This window comes from Theobroma cacao, chromosome 6 (assembly GCF_053813885.1).
Source record: "Theobroma cacao isolate CCN51 chromosome 6, ASM5381388v1, whole genome shotgun sequence".
In the NCBI taxonomy this organism is placed as follows: Eukaryota; Viridiplantae; Streptophyta; class Magnoliopsida; order Malvales; family Malvaceae; genus Theobroma; species Theobroma cacao.
Genome location: NC_142644.1, coordinates 16,729,056 through 16,748,483, shown reverse-complemented (window position 1 = coordinate 16,748,483; position 19,428 = coordinate 16,729,056).

Sequence of the window (19,428 nt, the reverse complement as noted above, 5' to 3'; positions counted from 1 at the left end):
TTTAAGCTACTATACACATATTCAACACTTATACGCTTATAAAATATTTCAAAAGCCCACACCATTTCTATAGAGGCATGTTAAGCTCAATTAACACAGTGCACTTACCTCTATGCATATAAACAGTGTTTACATTTTTCCTCGATACTTAAATTTATAAACCTCAAGTGAGTCATAACAATCACTATTCATTCCAGTCAAAATACAGCTCTTATTACCATTATCGTACGTCCTCCCTATATTGACCTCAAATACAATCCATAGTCTCCAAAATTTTAATTTTAATTTTTTTTAACCATGGGTTCAACTCATACTTCCACCAAATGAATAAACTATTACGGACTTAACAGTCTAACTCCACCTTCCTCCATCCTTAGTCGGATGAATATATCATTATATTGGCCTTTCATTAGGAGCATTTACTTAAAAATCTTTCCAATAATGGTTTGTGTCTCGAGTGGCATCTCAAACCTGGACAACTACACCACTTATGACCTTTACATAATGTTAGCAAGAGGGTAGGTTGCTAGGAATAGTTCATATAGCCTCTTGTCTATGACTTTTGCTGAAGTCACAAACCATAGGCAAGACTCTACATTAACTCCGCTGACTGACATGAGAATCCCTAAGACTCGACTAAACCTAGAGCTCTGATACCACCTTTGTGACAGCCTAAATTCCAAGCTATGACCGACGCATGGGCCCAATGGGCATAGCCCACTAAGCCCAAGCAAGCCTATTTATGCAATCCCGATCATTAATCCCAACCATCATTTCTAAAACCACATATTTTAGTTCTCAATGATGAATGTTTCAGTAATAATTTATAGCCAAATCAAATATTCATATTTGTATTATCTCAAAGTATTGTCATTCATTGTCATTTCATAAGGCATCATCATCAATCCAACATATACATACTTCAATTATAACATGACTCCTAGTAGTTTACATTCCATATACATGTACACAGATAAAAGACTCTCAACCGTCAGCGGAGTGACTTTAAGTGAAGGTACCGCTACTGAGATGCCATTATACCTACCAAGAAGGCGAGCATATGTGTGCGACTCAATCTAGGTCTCAACTGCCTCCAAATCTGAAAACATGAATTTTAAAAATGTGAGTATAAAACTCAGTGAGTGAACATAAGAAGGGAACAAGCAATCAATAGGAAGAATTTGGAAATCATGATGCACTTGTTTCAAAAACAATGCACTTGATTTAATTTCTTACTAAAAACCCCTCATTTCAAACCTTGATTAATACCCTCATAGTGTTGCAACAACCCATGATCAATCCATGAAGTTAAATGGGTGAAACATATGTAAAAAACCAAATAAGGTAACATGTAAGACAAAATGTTTCTCGCTGCAGCGAAGTTCATTCTCGCTGCAGCGAGAAACAGTACCAATTTGCATGTGTTTCAGTTGTTCTAGTGTATCGCCTCTTACAGAAGTTTAATTGACCTGATTTTTAGACCATTAGAAAGCTAACAAGTAGGGATACAACTTTTATGTTTACTACTTTTCCTAGTTTGGACGTGAAGGTGGTCAACATTTTCATCGAAGTGAATGCACTGCATCAAAACCTGAGAGTTTCTCGCTGCAGTGAGATTTATTTTCGCTGCAGTGAGTTTTCTACTGCAAAAACAGAATGTTTCTCGCTGCAGCAAGAAACAGGGTACTTAAGTGAAAAAGGGGCCTCCATTGCACAAAAAATCCATTTGGTGCTGCAATAAAGATCAATTTGCAAGAAAATGGGAATTTCTCAAGATTCATCATGCCAAATTTCACATGCATTACAACCATATACCATTACTCATAAACTTCCTATAACACACATATTTACATATGTATATATATATATATATATATACCCATCATCATCATGCACACCATCCCATCATCATCAACTCATGTGCACTCCCTAGTCGCACATAACCGGGTCATCATCGGCTTATACGCACTCCTTACTCGTACATAGCCGAGTCAATATCATTACACAACAATATATTCATACGTGTATATATATCAACATAATGTAGCAGTATATTAATCCATAATAGCCACATATCACAACACAAAGATAATTTATCAATGGCTTGTTCCCAAGGCACCCATTCTTAAGAAAAGTTCGATAAAATCATTTAATGTCTTGTGCAAACACATTCACATTCCTAAAAATACTTTGAAATGCAAGTTCACTCACCGATCTTGTTGTTTCTATTGCTTGACTCTAACCTCAACTAATACTCCAAATGGACATGTGAGGCCTTGTTGGAACCTATTAACACACAACATCACAACCAATCCAATTTACATTAATATCACTCCAAACGCTAGTTTCTAATTCAAATTCTACTTGTCATTCCTAATTGGCTTCCAACTATATCAAATGGCTATTCCTTGCACTACTCTAATTACTTTAAAAATGAGTAAACAACTCAACAATAAAACAGCTCATAATCCCAATTAGTAGCCACTTTCAACAACTTAAAACCAAGCATAGTTCATCACTCACCTTAGGGTTTCTTTGTAGTTGAATTCTCTTCCAATAGCTTCCAAACAAATGTGAAAAATCTCATTTTCTCTCTCTAAAACCTCCAACTAGTGAGAGAAAGTGCTGAACAAGGACTTTTTGAGGGTTTTAAAGTGAAAGAGTGAAAAAGTACAAGGGTTCTAGTCAAAAGGGCACAAAGGTATGAAAATTAGAGCTAGAGAGAGAAAGTTGTGAAAGTTTCATATCAAGCTTCCATGGAGGATGGAAACAACGTGAGATAGAAGAAGAAGAAGGAAAAAAAGTTGCTGGAAGAAAAAGATATTTATAGCTCAAGCTTATCCATTCCACTTGAAATTAAGAAAATGCCCTTAGCAAGTTAGCTTGTTCTTCTCCAATCCTCTGTGAAATCTTTTTACTCTTTTGACACTGAGGCTAAGTCCAAAATGGTTTAAATATACTCAAGTTTACAAAAAATTAAAAATTTTGACTTATGGTGCAAAATGACCATTTTGCCCCTGTTACGAAAATTATTGCCACATCTAGTTTTCTTCGTGTTTTCATCATTATACATCAATTATTTGGTCTTTATGCTTATTTAGACCTTAAATATCATAAAACTTCCTTCTGAGAACTTATTAAAGGAAATGATGAAACTACCCCTAGCCCGGGTTATTACGCTTGTGCCTCGTTATGAGCCTATAAGGGTTAAGGTCTCACATAAGAATGCTTGTAGAGGATCATTATTATGAGCAAGAAAATACACCCAAGTATATCTAGAATAGTCATCAACTATTACAAAGCCATAAGATTTTCCTCTTAAGCTAGTTGTGCTTATTGGACCAAATAGATCAATGTGTAACAATTCAAGAGGTCTAGACGTTGACACTATCTTCTTAGTCTTAAAGGAAGTTCTAACTTGTTTTCCTAGTTGACAAGCATCACATATTTTGTCATTTTCAAATTGTAAATTTGGCAACCCAACTACTAAATTCTTTTTAATCAATTTTGACATAGTATGCAAACTTACATGTCCTAATCTTCTATGCCATAACCAACTATCATTTTCAGCATTTGCAACAAGACATACCTCACTATTTACTTCAAGATCTTCAGGAAAAACTACATACATATTTTTCAATCTTTTTCCTCTTAATGAGATTTTATTTGTACTCATATCTATTACTTCACACTTAGTTGAATCAAAACATACTTTAAATCCTTTATCACATAATTGACTAATACTTAGTGAATTATGCTTTAAGCCTTTAACCAACAACACATGACTAATTTGAGTTTGGGAATTCTTACCAACCGTACCTATACCATGGATTTTTCCTTTTGAATCATCTCCAAAGGATATGGTTCCTCCCTTTCTCTTATCCAGTTGAGCAAACAACATTTCATGTCCTATCATATGCCGTGAACAGCCACTGTCCATGTACCAAGGCTGTTTCTTCTTGAGTTGACCTCTTGAACATGTCTTCTTTAAGTCCAACTTAACCTACAAAACATAATTTCAATTTTTCTTTATAGGTAACCATACTTTGATGGGTCCTTGAGTGTTAGTTGCAACAAAGGATCCTTTAGGAGCCCAAATTTTCTTAACTTTCTGCACTTTTCTTTTCTTAAAACAATCATATGATAAATGACCATGTTTACCACAATTATAACATCTAGGTAATGCTTTAGCTAAATTTTTATTGTGGTATACATCTCTTTTTAATGATTCATTTTTCAAACATTTAAGAGTTGTGTTTTCATCAAGAATTATTTGCAAAGCTTCAGACTTGTTTTCCAGCTCTTGTTTTAAAACCTCAAAGTCTGTTTTTGAGTGTTCTAACTCAACTTGTAAAATATTTCTTTGCTAAAAAACAGAAGTAAATTCTTTTTTGATTTGTTCCAAATCATTTTCAAGTGATGTAGCCTTTTTCTTTAATGAATTGTATTTTGAAATAAGTTTTTCAAATTCATCATAAAGGCACTCATACTCATCTTGTAAATCATCATAAGACTTAATGTAAAGGGATGAGGATACCTCTGTTTCATCCTCTTGTGCCATTAAACAGATGTTTGCTTTTTCCTCAGATTTTTCATCATCAGTTTCAGAGCTTGATGTGTCACTCTCCGACCATGCAGTTGCCTCCATTGCTTTCTTGGATTTCTCATTTTTCTTGGGATTTTCATCTTTCAACAATGGACACTCGGACTTGAAGTGACCAGGTTTCTTGCACTCATAGCAGATGAGCTCTTCCTTTTTGTTAGAGTTAATTTTGTTTCTGTTTTCCCATGAGGCACCTTGGTCTTTCCTAAAACCTCTTCTAGCTAGCCTTCGATTTCTTATGCTCATTTACTTTCTGAATTTTCTTGCAACCAGAGCTAATTCTTCATCATCATCACAGGAAATCTCTTTCAGCTCTTCTTTAAGGATGTTGGCTTTAAGTGCAATACTTTTTTTCTTTTCTTTTGCTTTCCTTCGGTCTTCTTCTTTTTCTTCCTTAAGCTCCAGCTCATGAGTAAGAAGAGAACCACAAATCTCATCAAGAGTGATGATGTTTAGATCTTTAGCCTCTCTAATGGTAGTCACTTTAGGCTTTCAGTTTTTTGGTAGACTCCTAAGCAGTCTTTTTATTAATTCATGTTCAAGAACAAGCTTGCCTAACTAACTCAATTTATTTGTGATATTTGTAAATCTATCAAACATGCTCCATTTTGAACATTTCATAATTATGTGTTAAGAGGGCAATTTTGGACTCCTTGACTTGAGAAGTCCCTTCATGAATTATTCTAAGTTTCTCCAACACTTGTTTAGCTGTTGTACAGCTTGAGACTTTGTTAAATTCAATGGGGGTCAAGGCACAATGTAATGTGTTGATGGCCTTAAAATTTATTTGAACTTTCTTATTTTCTGTCACGACTCGGAACCTCCCTCGGGCCCATGACAACCGCCGCAACGTCCCGATTAACACTCATTACCCGGAATGCCAACCGAAACCCCGCAAGGCTTACATATCAGTTTCTTTCCTTTCCTGTGAGCAATCGTTGTTAAACATTCCATTTAAAACAATTACTGGTCATTTTCGGCTCAAATAAATCCAAAGAAATTTTTTTTTAAAAGGATTTATAGACAAATATCACTATTCAAAATATTGATTAAAATATAGCATTTTTATATAAAACAATATTTATAGAAACACATGTAAAAAAACTTTTGTAATGTGTAAGTAAAATAAATTCATACATACAAAAATTTACTAAGTTATAATGTACAATAATGGTTACAATGACAAGTGGCTCAAAATACACCCAGTGTTGGTGCTAGAAACCTACTGTCTGTGTGGTAGAGATGTCAATTGGAATCCTCGACAAAATAAGGTATCTACAAGCTACCACAGACCTGAAATGTTTGGAAAGGAGGTGGATGAGATTTTGCAATCCCAATGAGTAAACAGACATTATCATAAATATCTAAAGGCGAGTAAAATGGAGGCAAGTTTAAACAACAAATTACGAACCATTTCATAATGTTTTCAATTTATTTCTTAAACCATAAAATATTTGTAATTTACCAAAACAGTTGTTAAGGCTTATGTCTTTTATTAAAAACAAGGCTCAAGCCAAAACTAATCCTCGGGGATACCTTGGTCGAGGCATCTAACCGAGTCCGCCAAGGTTGTTATAACATTTACATGTGAAACACATTTTTATTTTTAAAACAAGTCGTTCCTTGGCGTTGGTTGAGTTACACATTCACGTGGGGGTTCGACGTGAAATGAGCTCTAATACTACCCCTGGAGTTACCCTCCTCGCCTCTACAACCGAAGTAACTATATAACCGGGTTTACCGTGCCCCTATAATAGGCAATCCATGGAAACCCGTCACTGTAGTGACTAACCCATCAATTTTAATAAAATTTTGACAATATAACGTGACTTTTAATTATTTATCCAGCTTGTATAGTAAAAACAGCTTACATAAATTTCCCAATACACTTACAAAATATAGCCACATATACTTATATCTCATAAGCCATTCATAGGAAAATATATAATCTTCAAGACAGTTAACAGCCTCTAATTACTCAATTTCATAATCAACACAATATATTTTTTTTGGTCACATTTATTTCTAAAACATCCAAAATTCCGTTTTAATCTCATTTTCGTTTCATAAAATACATAAAGAGTATTTTTAAAATAAACTCTAGATAATTCACAATAATAATAGGTTTACTCACCGTTTGTACAAACTAAAAGCTTTCTAGGTGCCCCGATAATTACTCGTCGGGTACGATTTCCTTGCCTTTACCAGAAGGCTCTCCTCCTAGACACATTGCAAAAATTTACTCAATTCATCACATTAATGCTAAATCACTTTATATTTGACTTAAATCCTATACTAATGCATGGTATGAAATGCAATAGCTAAAAACGGCTTAAACGCGGTATTAACCTATTTTTGGCACTTTACCCGATAAATTGCTAATGCGCTCCATTTTAGCTCTAAATCGTCCCATTCTCTCTCCAAAATTTCTAACCATTAAATATCAGCCAATAACCTTCTAAAATCACCAAAATCAGTTCACTTACCTCCTTGGAAAATTCAGCCAAAAATGGGACATTAACTCGGTAAATTTTCTACTTTGTTTTTCTATCACATTTAACCATTTTTCATCATTTTCTCTTCATTTCTCTTAGAATAAAAATCAGATCATCATCATTGTACCTCATTGCAGATTCGGCCAAGGGTGGGTATTGTGAAAATTTAATGCTTTCTTGCCCAATTTAATTTCTAAACACATTTAACTAACAAAAACTACCAATTTAACTAAAAATCAAAACCTAAAAATTTCAAAATCTCTCCCCTAGAATTTCATCCAGCCCTTGATGTCACTTTTAGATCTCTCTCCTCAAGCATGCTAAATGGAAACAAAGGCATAGGAAAGGAAGAAATCAAGCTAAAGTCAAAAAATCTTACCGTTAGACGCGTAAACGGGCGAAAAATGCGAATTCCCCTTTGAATTTTTCTAGTTCCCCTTTGTTTTCTTTCTTTTCTTCCTTTCCTCTCTATTTCCTCTTTTGTTCTTCCTTATGGCCAGACATCACTTAAAATGGGGTTTAAATGGGTTGACTTTTCATTAAAATAATATTAAACCATTAAAAAATGCCATGTGTCACTTTCCCATTGGTCCGTTTTTAAAATTTCATCCATTTGTTTCCAAATTTTAACCATACACTTGCCCTACATATCCATAGCTTAGATAAAATTCTTAGACTTATCCAAAGTCTTGGTGGAGTAATTTTTGAAATTTACACTTTTGCCCCCATAAAAGTAAAAAATTACATTTTTGTCCCAAAAACTGAAAAATTGCCCATAGACATATTTTTCATCCCTTATACTCATACCATGATCCAATTTATCAAATGTGATCTAAATTCTCCCAAAATCTCAAATTTTATCTACAAGTGGAAAAATTACGATTTAGCCCCTAAACATCAAAATTTTCAATTTTTCCCCAAATGAACCCTCGAACTCCGAACAATCATTTTAGTCATTCCTTGACTATAAAATATTAAATTTCATCCTACGATTCCTATTTGAACTAGTTTGAGGTTAAATCAATTCAAGTGTATCGTTAGGTACAATAGCAGGTTTCGTCTATTCTTAAGGACTTTCTTACCATAATAACATGCTACTCAGTGCATGTATGTTATGACATGTATTTATAGGGTCGGGTTTTACAGTTTTATCCTTAGTCCATTCAGACCTTGGCTTGGGCATCAACTTATTTCTCGCTACATTCATGGTTGAGGACAAAAAGGGTCAATCAGTTATGACGTCCCACATTTCATAGTCTATAGCTCTAATGCAAATTGACATTCTAGTGCTCCAATAAGGGTAATTAGAGCCATCAAACAGGCGTAGTCTATTTGTTGATTTTTGGAGAGCCATATGATCCTCCCTAAGGATGTTAAGCCTTAATAACAAGGAACTAGCTCTGATACCAATTGTTGGTCCCGATAATATGTGCTAGAGGGGGGGTGAATAGCACAAATCAGCTCTTGACAAAATGAAGAACTAATTTTCATAACAAAGAAAATAAAAACAGAGTAAACAATGCATAGCAATTTATAGTGGTTTGGTCCAAGACCTACATCCACTACCTTGATTGTTCAACCAAGGATTTTCCAAACCGAATCACTAAAAACATTTGGAATTCACAAGCTTCCACCAAGCTTTTACAATGGCTTTTCGCATGCTCAGCCACAACCTTTAGCAATGGTTTTTCACGAGATCAACCAAAACCCAAAGTGATTTTTCAAAGGCTCAACCACAACCTTTTACACTAGTTTTTCACGGGCTAAAGTAAAACCCAAAGTGGTTTTTCCAAGGTTCAACCACAACCTACAACAATCAAGCTATCCTAAGCTTGAATAACCCCTTAGAGTGACTCCCTCACTCCAAGAATATAAGAGAAGTAGTAAAAGAAGGTACCTATGATCATTGGTTGATCTGAGTGGTACAAGATTGAGTGCTAAATACAAATGCAAAGAGTAGGCGTTTAAGTGCAAACAAGTGCAGTGAAGCTTTTCTTGTTTTTTAACTTTCTATAGCTCAAATCTCATTCAAGGCTTCTAAAAAACTTGTTTCTAATTGTTGGAAGACCCTTTTATACTCGAAGATGCAACTCTGATGGTAGTTTGATAGTTTATGGTCATTGGAAATAGTTGAGAATGAGTTCTAGCCTTTAATCTGTCTTGTAATGCTCTGGTTCAAATTACAGACAGAAAGCTCTTAGTCGACTGACTTGGTCGACTAAGTTGGTTTTGTTTTAGGTTTCAGATTCTAGCATAGAGCAATCAGTGGACTTACTTGGTCAACTAAGTTGGTTCTGTTACTCAAACTCTTCAGCCCGCCATTCCTCTAATTTTGAAACTTGGTCAACCGACATTCTTCCTTGTTTCACTAATAAGCTTCCTCCTTGTTAGATAGTTGCATCTTGTTATTTTTATCCCTCTTTTTTTTTTTGATATACTCTTTCAAGAGTAAATTAATTAAGTTCATGTATTAATTTTCCTGCACACTTAAGTAAAGGTATTAGACACAAATAAATAGGAATGTTTTATTATCATCAAAAACTAATGGAGCCAATACTTTTCTTATAAATGGATGGCATCCGCTTCATGTTTCTCGATGCAAGCATCCGATTATGATCTCATTTAACCAAAACACAAAATACTTTGATTTAAACTTATTTATAAAATTATAAAACCATTTAAAGTGAGTAATGAGGCTTTCAAAGGCATGAGTGATTATAAATGGACTTTTCTTGCCAATGGATGGCTTCTGCTTTATGTTTCTCGATGCAAACATCCAATTATGATTTGTTTTAACTAAAAATGAAAAAAAAATTGATTTAAAATCATTTAAAACATTATTAAGCCACCTAAAGCGAGTAATAAGGCTTTTAAGGGCATGAGTGACTATAAATGGACTTTTCTTGTCAATGGATGCAATTCACTCTAGTTATGATCATTTTAACTAAAAATAATAATTTGAGCTTAAAATCATTTATAAGATTATAAAAACATTTAAATCGACTAACAAGACTTCGATGGCATTAGTGATTATAAATGGACTTTTCTTCTTAGTGGATGGCATTCGCTTCTTGTTTAAGGATGTAAACATCCAATTATTAGGGATTTAATGAAAATGAAAAAGATTTGATTAAAATCATTTATAAGATTATTAAACCATTTAGAGTAAGTAACAAGGCTTTTGATGGTATTAGTGGCTATAAATGGATTTTTCTTCTCAATAGATGGCTTTCACTTCACATTTTCTGATGCAAACATCCAATTATGGTCTATTTTAACCAAAATTGAAAACAATTCGATTGGAAATCATTAGAAGGTTATAAAACCATTTTAAGTGAGTAACAAGGCTTCGATGACATGAGTTACTATAAATGGACTTTTCTTGTCAATGGATTGCATCCACTTCATGTTTTTCAATTCAAACATCCAATTATGATCTATTTTAACCAAAAATGAAAAATATTTTGATTTAAAATTATTTATAAGATTATAAAATCATTTAAAGCGGGTAACTAGGCTTTCGAAGGTATGACTGACTATAAATGAACTTTTCTTCTAATGGATTGGTTTCACTTGACGTTTCTTGATGCAAACATCCAATTATGATATGTTTTGACCAAAAATGAAAAAAGTTTTGATTAAAATCATTTATTTGATTATTAGACCACTTCAAGCATGTAACAAGGCTTTTGAAGCCATGAATGACTATAAGTGGACTTTTCTTATCAATAGATGCCATTTGTTTCACGTTTTCCAATGCAAACATCTAGTTATGATCTATTTTAATCAAAGACAATAAAGATTTTGATTTAAAATTATTTATAAGATTATAAAACCATTTAATGAGACTAACAGGCTTTGATGGCATTAGTGATTATAAATGAACTTTTCTTCTCAATGGATGGCATCCGCTTCATGTTTCCTGATCCAAACATCCAATTATGAGAGATTTTAATGAAAAACAAAAAAAAATTGATTTCAAATCATTTATAAGAATATAAAACCATTTAAAGCAAGTAACAACGCTTTCGACGAGATAAGTGACTATAAATGGACTTTTCTTCTCAATGGATGGTTATTGCTTCATGCTTACTGATGCAAACATCCAATTATGATCAATTTGAACCAAAAACAAAAAAATTATTTGTTTAATTTCATATAAGATTATAAAGCCATATAAAGTGAGTAATAAAGCTTTCGATGACATGAGTGACTATAAATGGACTTTTAACCAATTGATGGCATCTGCTTCATGTTTCCTAATGCAAACATCCAATTATGTTCTATTTTAACCAAAAACAAAAAATATTTTGATTTAAAATCATTTATAACATTACAAAACATTTTAAAATGAGTAACTAGGCTTTCGAAGGCATGAGTGACTATAAATGGAGTTTTCTTTCACATAGATGGCTTTTGCTTCATGTTTTCCAATGAAAACATCTAATTATGATCTGTTTTAACTAGAAATGGAACAAATTTTGATTTCAACTCATTTATAAGATTATTAAATCACTTAAAGCGAGAAACAAGGCTTTTGAAGGCATGAGTGACTATAAATGGACTTGTCATGTCAATGGATGCAATTCGCTTCACATTTCCTAATGCAAACATCTAGTTATGATTGATTTTAAGCAAAAATCATTTATAAGATTATAAAACTATTTAAAGCAATTAATAAGGTTTCATAGGTAGTAGTGGCTATAAATGGACTTTTCTTCTCAATGGATGGCATCCGCTTCATGTTTCCTAATGCAAACATACAATTATGAGAGATTTTAACAAAAATGAAAAAGAGTTTGGTTTAAAATTATTTACAAGATTACAAAAATATCTAAAGCAATTAACAAGGCTTTCGATGGATAAGTGATTATAAAAGCACTTTTTTTCTCAATGGATGGCTTTCGCTTCACATTTCATGATGCAACCATCCAATTATGATCTGTTTTAGCCAAAGATGAAAAAAAAATCGATTGACAAAAAAAAAATCGATTGACAATCATTTATAAGATTAAAAAACTAATTAAAATGAGTAATTAGGCTTCAAAGGCATGAGTGACTATAAATGGACTTTTCTTGTTAGTGTAAGGCTTTCGCTTCATGTTTCCCAATGCAAACATCTAATTATGATATGTTTTAACCAAAAATGAAAATAATTCAATTTAAAATCATATATAAGATTATAAAACCACTTAAAGCGAGTAACAAGGCTTTTGATGGCATGAGTGACTATAAATGAACTTTGTTTATCCATGGATGGCATCTACTTCATGTTTCCCAATGCAAATATCCAATTATGATCGATTTTAAGCTAAAACAAAAAATATTTTCATTTAAAATCAGTTATAAGATTATATAACCATTTAAAACGACTAACAAAGCTTTCGAAGGCATGAGTTAATAAAAATAGACTTTGTTTGTTAATGGATGGCTTCGGCTTCATGTTTATCAATGCAAACATCCAATTATGATATTTTTAACCAAAAATAAAAAAAAATTGATCTAAAATCATTTATAAGATTATTAAACCATTTCAAACGATTAACAAGGCTTTCAATGTCATCAGTGACTATAAGTGGACTTTTGTTGTCAATGGATGTTGTTTGCTTATTGTTTCTCGATGCAAACATCCAATTACGAGAGATTTTAACCAAAAAGAAAAAATATTTTGATTTAAAATCATTTATAAGACTATAAATCCACTTAAAGCTAATGACAAGGCTTTCAATGGCATTTATGAATATAAATAGACTTTTCTTCTTAATGGATGGCATCCGCTTCACCTTTCCTGATGCAAAAATCCAATTATGATCGATTTTAAACAAAAGCAAAAAATATTTTGACTTAAAATAATTTATTAGATTATAAAACCATTTAAAATTAGTAACAAGGCTTTCGAAGCCATGAGTAACTATAAAAGGACATTTCCTATCAATGGATGACTTTTTCTTCACGTTTCTCAACGCAAACATCCAATATGATCTATTTTAACTATAAATGAAAAAAAAACTTGATTTAAAATCATTTATAAGATTTTTAAACCAATTAAATCATGTAACAAGGCTTTCAAAGGCATGAGTGACAATAAATGGACTTGTCTTGTCTGTGGATGGCTTTCACTACATGTTTCCCCATGCAAACAACCAATGATGATCTATTTTAACAACAATGGAAAAAATTTTGATTTGAAATCATTTATAAAATTAGAAAACTAATTGGAGCAAGTTACAAGGCTTTCAAAAGCATGAGTGATAATAAATGGACTTTTCTTGTCAATGGATAGCTTCTACTTCATGTTTCCCAACGTCAACATCCAATTATGGTTAATTTTAACCAAAAAAGAGAAATATTTCTATTTAAAATTATTTATAAGATTATAACCCATTTGAAGTGAGTAATAAGGCTTTCGATAGGATGAATGACTATAAATAGGCTCTTTTTGCCAATGGATGGCATTCGTTTAATGTTTCTTGATACAAGCATCCAATTAAGAGGGATTTTAACCAAAAAGGAAAAAGATTTTGATTTAAAGTCATTTGTAAGATTATAAAACTATTTAAAGTGAGTAACAAGGCTTTCATGGGCATGAGTGACTATAAATAGACTTTTCTTGCCAATGGAAAACTTTTGCTTCACGTTTCTCGATTCAAACATCCAATTATGATATGTTTTAACTAGAAAGGAAAAAATATGATTTAAAATCATTTATAAGATTATTATACCATTTAAAGCAAGAAACAAGGCTTTCGAAGGCATAAGTGACTATAAATGGACTTTTGTTGTCAATGGATGGCATCTACTTCATGTTTTCTAATGCAAAATCCAATTATGATTGATTTTAACAAAAAAAATGATGTTTCTTTAAAATTATTTATAAGATTATAAAACCATTTTACGCAACTAACAAGGCTTTCAATGGCATGGGTGACTATTAATGGATTTTTTTTCTCAATTGATGGCATCTGTTTCAAGTTTCCCAATGGAAACATCCAATTATGATTAATTTTAACCAAGAATGAAAAATATTTTGATTTAAATTCAGTTATAAGATTATATAATCATTAAGAGCGGGGTAACAAGTCTTTTGAAGGCATTAGTGACTATTAGTGGACTTTTCTTCTTAATGGATGGCATTTAGTTCATGTTTCTCTATGCAAATGTTCAATTATTAGGGATTTTAATGAAACATGAAAAATATTTTGATTTAAAATATTTATAAGATTATAAAACCTTTTAGAGCAAGTAACAAAGCTTCGATGGGATGAGTGGCTACATATGGACTTTTTCTTCTCAATAGATAGCTTTCGCTTCTCATTTCTTGATGCAAGCATCCAATTATGATCTATTTTGACCAAAAATGAAAAAAATTCAATTAAAAATTATTTATAAGGTTATAAAACAATTTAAAGTGAGTAACAAGGCTTTGATGGCATGGGTAACTATATATAGACTTTTCTTGTCAATGGATTACATCTGCTCCATGTTTCCTGATGAAAACATCCAATTATAAGGGATTTTAACTAAAGATGAAAAATATTTTGATTTAAAATCATTTATAAGATTATAAACCATTTAAAGCGAGCAATAAGGCTATCGATGGCATGAGTGACTATAAATGTACTGTTCTTCCTTATGGATAACATCAGCTTCATGTTTCCCAATTCAAACATAAAATAATGTTCTATTTTAACCGAAAATAAAAAATATTTTGTTTTAAAATCATTTATAAGATTATAAAACCATTTAAAGCTAGTAACTAGGCTTTCGAAGGGATGAGTGACAATAAATCGACTTTTCTTGTAAATAGATGGCACCTGCTGTCAAGACCCGGTACTCCCCTTGAGCCCATGACAATCGCCGCGACGTCCCGATTGACACTCATTATCCGGAATGCCAACCGGAACCCTGCAAGGCTTACATATCAGTTTCTTTCCTTTCCTGTGAGCAATCATTGTTAAATATCGAGTTTTTAGAGAATATATACTATTTTAGATAAAAAACAATCAAAATAAAATTTTCGCCACACAGGGGTATTTTGGTAATTTTTTTCTCAAAAATTTCGAAACTGGCTAAAACGTAATTTACAAGTACAAAACACATAATTCATATTCAAAATGAGTTTAAAAGTCTAAAATCTTCATTTAAAACGAAATTACGGTTATTGAATATAATAAGAAAATAAAAGAAATATTAAGGAAAATATTCTATTTTCTTATAAAACAATATTTATAGAGTTATACGTGAATAATTTTTATAGCGTAAAAGCTAAATAAATTTATACATACTGAAATACAGTAAGCCAAAATATTTAATTTAATTTACAATAACAAGAGGGCCCCCGAATAAACAAAAGTAAAGAGGACTGTGAACCTACGATTTGAAAAATACAGATCCAATGGTAGTCCTCGATGAGATCAGCTATCTACAGTCTATACTGAACCTGAAATGGGTGGAAAGGAGTTGGGTGAGATTTTGCAATCCCAATGAGTAAACAGACATTATCATAAATATCTAAAGGCGAGTAAAATGGAGGCAAGTTTAAACAACAAATTTCAACCCATTTCATAATGTTTTCAATTTATTTCTTAAACCATAAAATATTTGTAATTTACCAAAATAGTTGTTAAGGCTTATGTCTTTTATTAAAACAAGGCTCAAGCCAAAACTAATCCTCGGGGATACCTTGGCCGAGGCATCTAACCGAGTCCGCCAAGGGTGTTAAAATATTCACACGTGAAACACATTTTTATTTTTAAAACCAGCCGTCCCTTGGCGTTGGCCGAGTTACACATTCACGTGGGGGTTCGACGTGAAGTGAGCTCTAATACTACCCCAAGAGTTACCTTCCTCGCCTCTACAACCGGAGTAACTATATAACTGGGTTTACCGTGCCCCTCTAATAGATAGTCCACGAAAACCCGTCACTACAGTGACTAACCCACCAATTTTAATAAAATTTCGACAGTATAACGTGGCTTTTATTTATTTATCCAGCCTGCATAGTAAAACAACTTACATAAATTTCCCAAATGCACTCACAAAATATAGCCACATATACTCATTTCTCATAAGCCATTCCTAGGAAAATATATATTTTTCAAGTCAATTTGCAGCCTCCAATTACTTAATTTCATAATCAATACAATATATTTTTATTTGTCACATTTATTCCTAAAACATCAAAAATCTCGTTTTAATCTCGTTCTCATTTCATAAAATACATAAAGGGCATTTAAAATAAACTCTAGATAATTTACAATAATAATAAGTTTACTCACAGTTTGTACAAACTAAAAGCTTTCTAAGCGCCCCGATCACTACTCGTCGGGTACGACTTCTTTGCCTTTTCCGGAAGGCTCTCCTCCTAGACACATTACAAAAATTTACACAATTCATCACATTGATGCTAAATCACTATATAATTAACTTAAATCCTATACTAATGCATGGTATGAAATGCAATAGCCTAAAACGGCTTAAACGCGGTATTAACCTATTTTTGGCACTTTGCCCGATAAATTGCTAACGCGCTCCATTTTAGCTCTAAATCATCCCATTCTCTCTCCAACATTTCTAACCATTAAATATCAGCCAATAACCTTCTAAAAACAACAAAATCAGCTCACTCCCTTCCTTGGAAAATTCAGCCAAAAATGGGACATTAACTCGGTTAATTTTCTACTTTGTTTTTCTATCACGTTTAATCGTTTTTCATCATTTTCTCTTCATTTCCCTTAGAATAAAATCAATTCATCATCATTGTACAGCATTGAGCATCCAGCCAAGAGTGGGTATTGTGAAAATTTAATGATTTCTTGCCCAATTTAATTTCTAAACACATTTAACTAACTAAAACTATCAATTTAACTAAAAATCAAAACCTAAAAATTTCAATTTCTCTCCCCTAGAATTTCGTCCAGCCCTTGATATCACTTTTTGATCTCTCTCCTCAAGCATGCTAAATGGAAATAAAGGCATAGGAAAGGTAGAAATCAAGCTAAAATCGAAAAATCTTACCGTTAGACGCGTAAATCAAAACCTAAAAATTTCAATTTCTCTCCCCTAGAATTTCGTCCAGCCCTTGATATCACTTTTTGATCTCTCTCCTCAAGCATGCTAAATGGAAATAAAGGCATAGGAAAGGTAGAAATCAAGCTAAAATCGAAAAATCTTACCGTTAGACGCGTAAACGGTCAAAAACCGCGAATTTCTCTTTGAATTTTCTTGTTTCTCTTTGGTTTTTCTTTTTTTCTTCCTTTCCTCTCTATTTCCTCTCTTTTTCTTCCTTATGGCCGGCCAGTACTCAAAATTTGGGTTTAAATGGCTGACTTTTCATTAAAATAATATTATTTCATTAAAAAAAATACCACGTGTCACTTTCCCATTGGCCCATTTTTAAAATTTCATCCATTTGTTTCCAAATTTTCACCATACACTTGTCTCATATATTCATAGCTTAGATAAAATTCTCAGACTCATCCAAAGTCTCGGTGGAGTAATTTTTACAATTTACACTTTTGCCCCGGTAAAAGTCAAAAATTACATTTTTGCCCCAAAAATTGAAAAATTGCCCATAGACATATTTTTCACCCCTTATACTATACCATTCTCCAATTTGTCAAATTTGATCTAAATTCTCTCAAAATCTCAAATTTTGTCCGTGGGTGGCAACATTACGATTTTGCCCCTACACTCCAAAAATCACCAGAATTAAACTTTTTCACTTCCTATCATTAAATTATACTCCAAATAGTTAATCTTGGTCAAAAATTTCACTCCATGATCAAATTATTATCTTAGGTGGCAAAATGACGATTTTGCCCTTGAATATCAAAATTTCTAATTTTACCCCAAATGAACCCTCGAACTCTGAACAATCATTTTTAGTCATTCCTGGACTATAAAATATTAAATTTCATCCTACAATTCCTATTTGAACTAGTTCGAGGTTAAATCAATTTAAGTGTACCGTTAGGTACAATATCAGGTTTCGTCTATTCTTAGGTACTTTTCTAGCGTAATAACATGCTACTCAATGCATGTATGTCATGACATGTATTTATAGGGTCGGGTTTTACACCTGCTTTGTGTTTCTTGATGCAAACATCCAATTATGAGGGTTTTTCAACAAAAATAAAACACATTTTAATTTAAAATCATTCATTGGATTATAAAAGGATTTAATGCAAATGATACAGCTTTCGACGGCTTTAGAGACTATAAATAGACTTTTCTTCTCAATGAATGACATCTGTTTCATATTTCTCGATGCAAACATTTAATTATGATCTACTTTACATAAAAATGAAACTATTTTAATTTAAAATAATTTATAAGATTATAAAACAATTTAAAGCAAATAACAAGGCTTTCGAAGGCATAAGTGACTATAAATGGACTTTCCTTGTCAAAAGATGGCTTCTACTTCATGTTCCTCGATGCAAACATCCAATTATGATATGTTTTAACTAGAAATGAAAAAATTTTTGGTTTAATATCATTTGTAAGATTATTAAACTACTTAGAGCAAGTAACAAGGCTTTCGAAAGCATGAATGATTATAAATGGACTTGTCAATGGATGGCATCCACTTCATGTTTCCTAATGCAAACATCCAATTACGAGGGATTTTAACCAAAAGTGAAAAAGATTTTGATAAAAAATCATTTGCAAGATTATAAAAACATTTAAAGTAAGTAACAAGGCTTTCAATGAGATAAATGTCTATAAATGGACTTTTCTTCTCAATGGATGGCTTTTACTTCATGTTTCCTGATGCAAACATCCAATTATGATCTATTTTAACCATAAATGAAAAAAATTTGATTAGAAATCATTTATAAGATTATAAAACCATTTAAACCAAGTAATTAAGCTTTCGAAGGCATGAGTAACTATAAATGGACTTTTTTTCTCAGTGAAAGGCTTTCGCTTCACGTTCTCAATGTAAACATCTAATTATGATACATTTTAACCAAAAATGAAAATAATTCTATTTAAAATCATTTATAAGATTATAAAACCACTTAAAGCAAGTAATAAGGTTTTCGATGGCATGAGTTACTATAAATGAAATTTTTTTTGTCAGACGATGGCATTCATTTCATGTTTCCCAATGCAAATATCCAACTATGTTAGATTTTAACCTAAAATGAAAAATATTTTGATTTAAAATCAATTATACGATTATATAACCATTTAAAGCGAGCAACTAGGCTTACATAGGCCTGAGTTAATATAAATGAACTTTTCTTGTCAATGGATAGTTTCTGTTTCACGATTCTTAATTCGAACATCCAATTATGATCAATTTTAACCAAAAATGAAAAC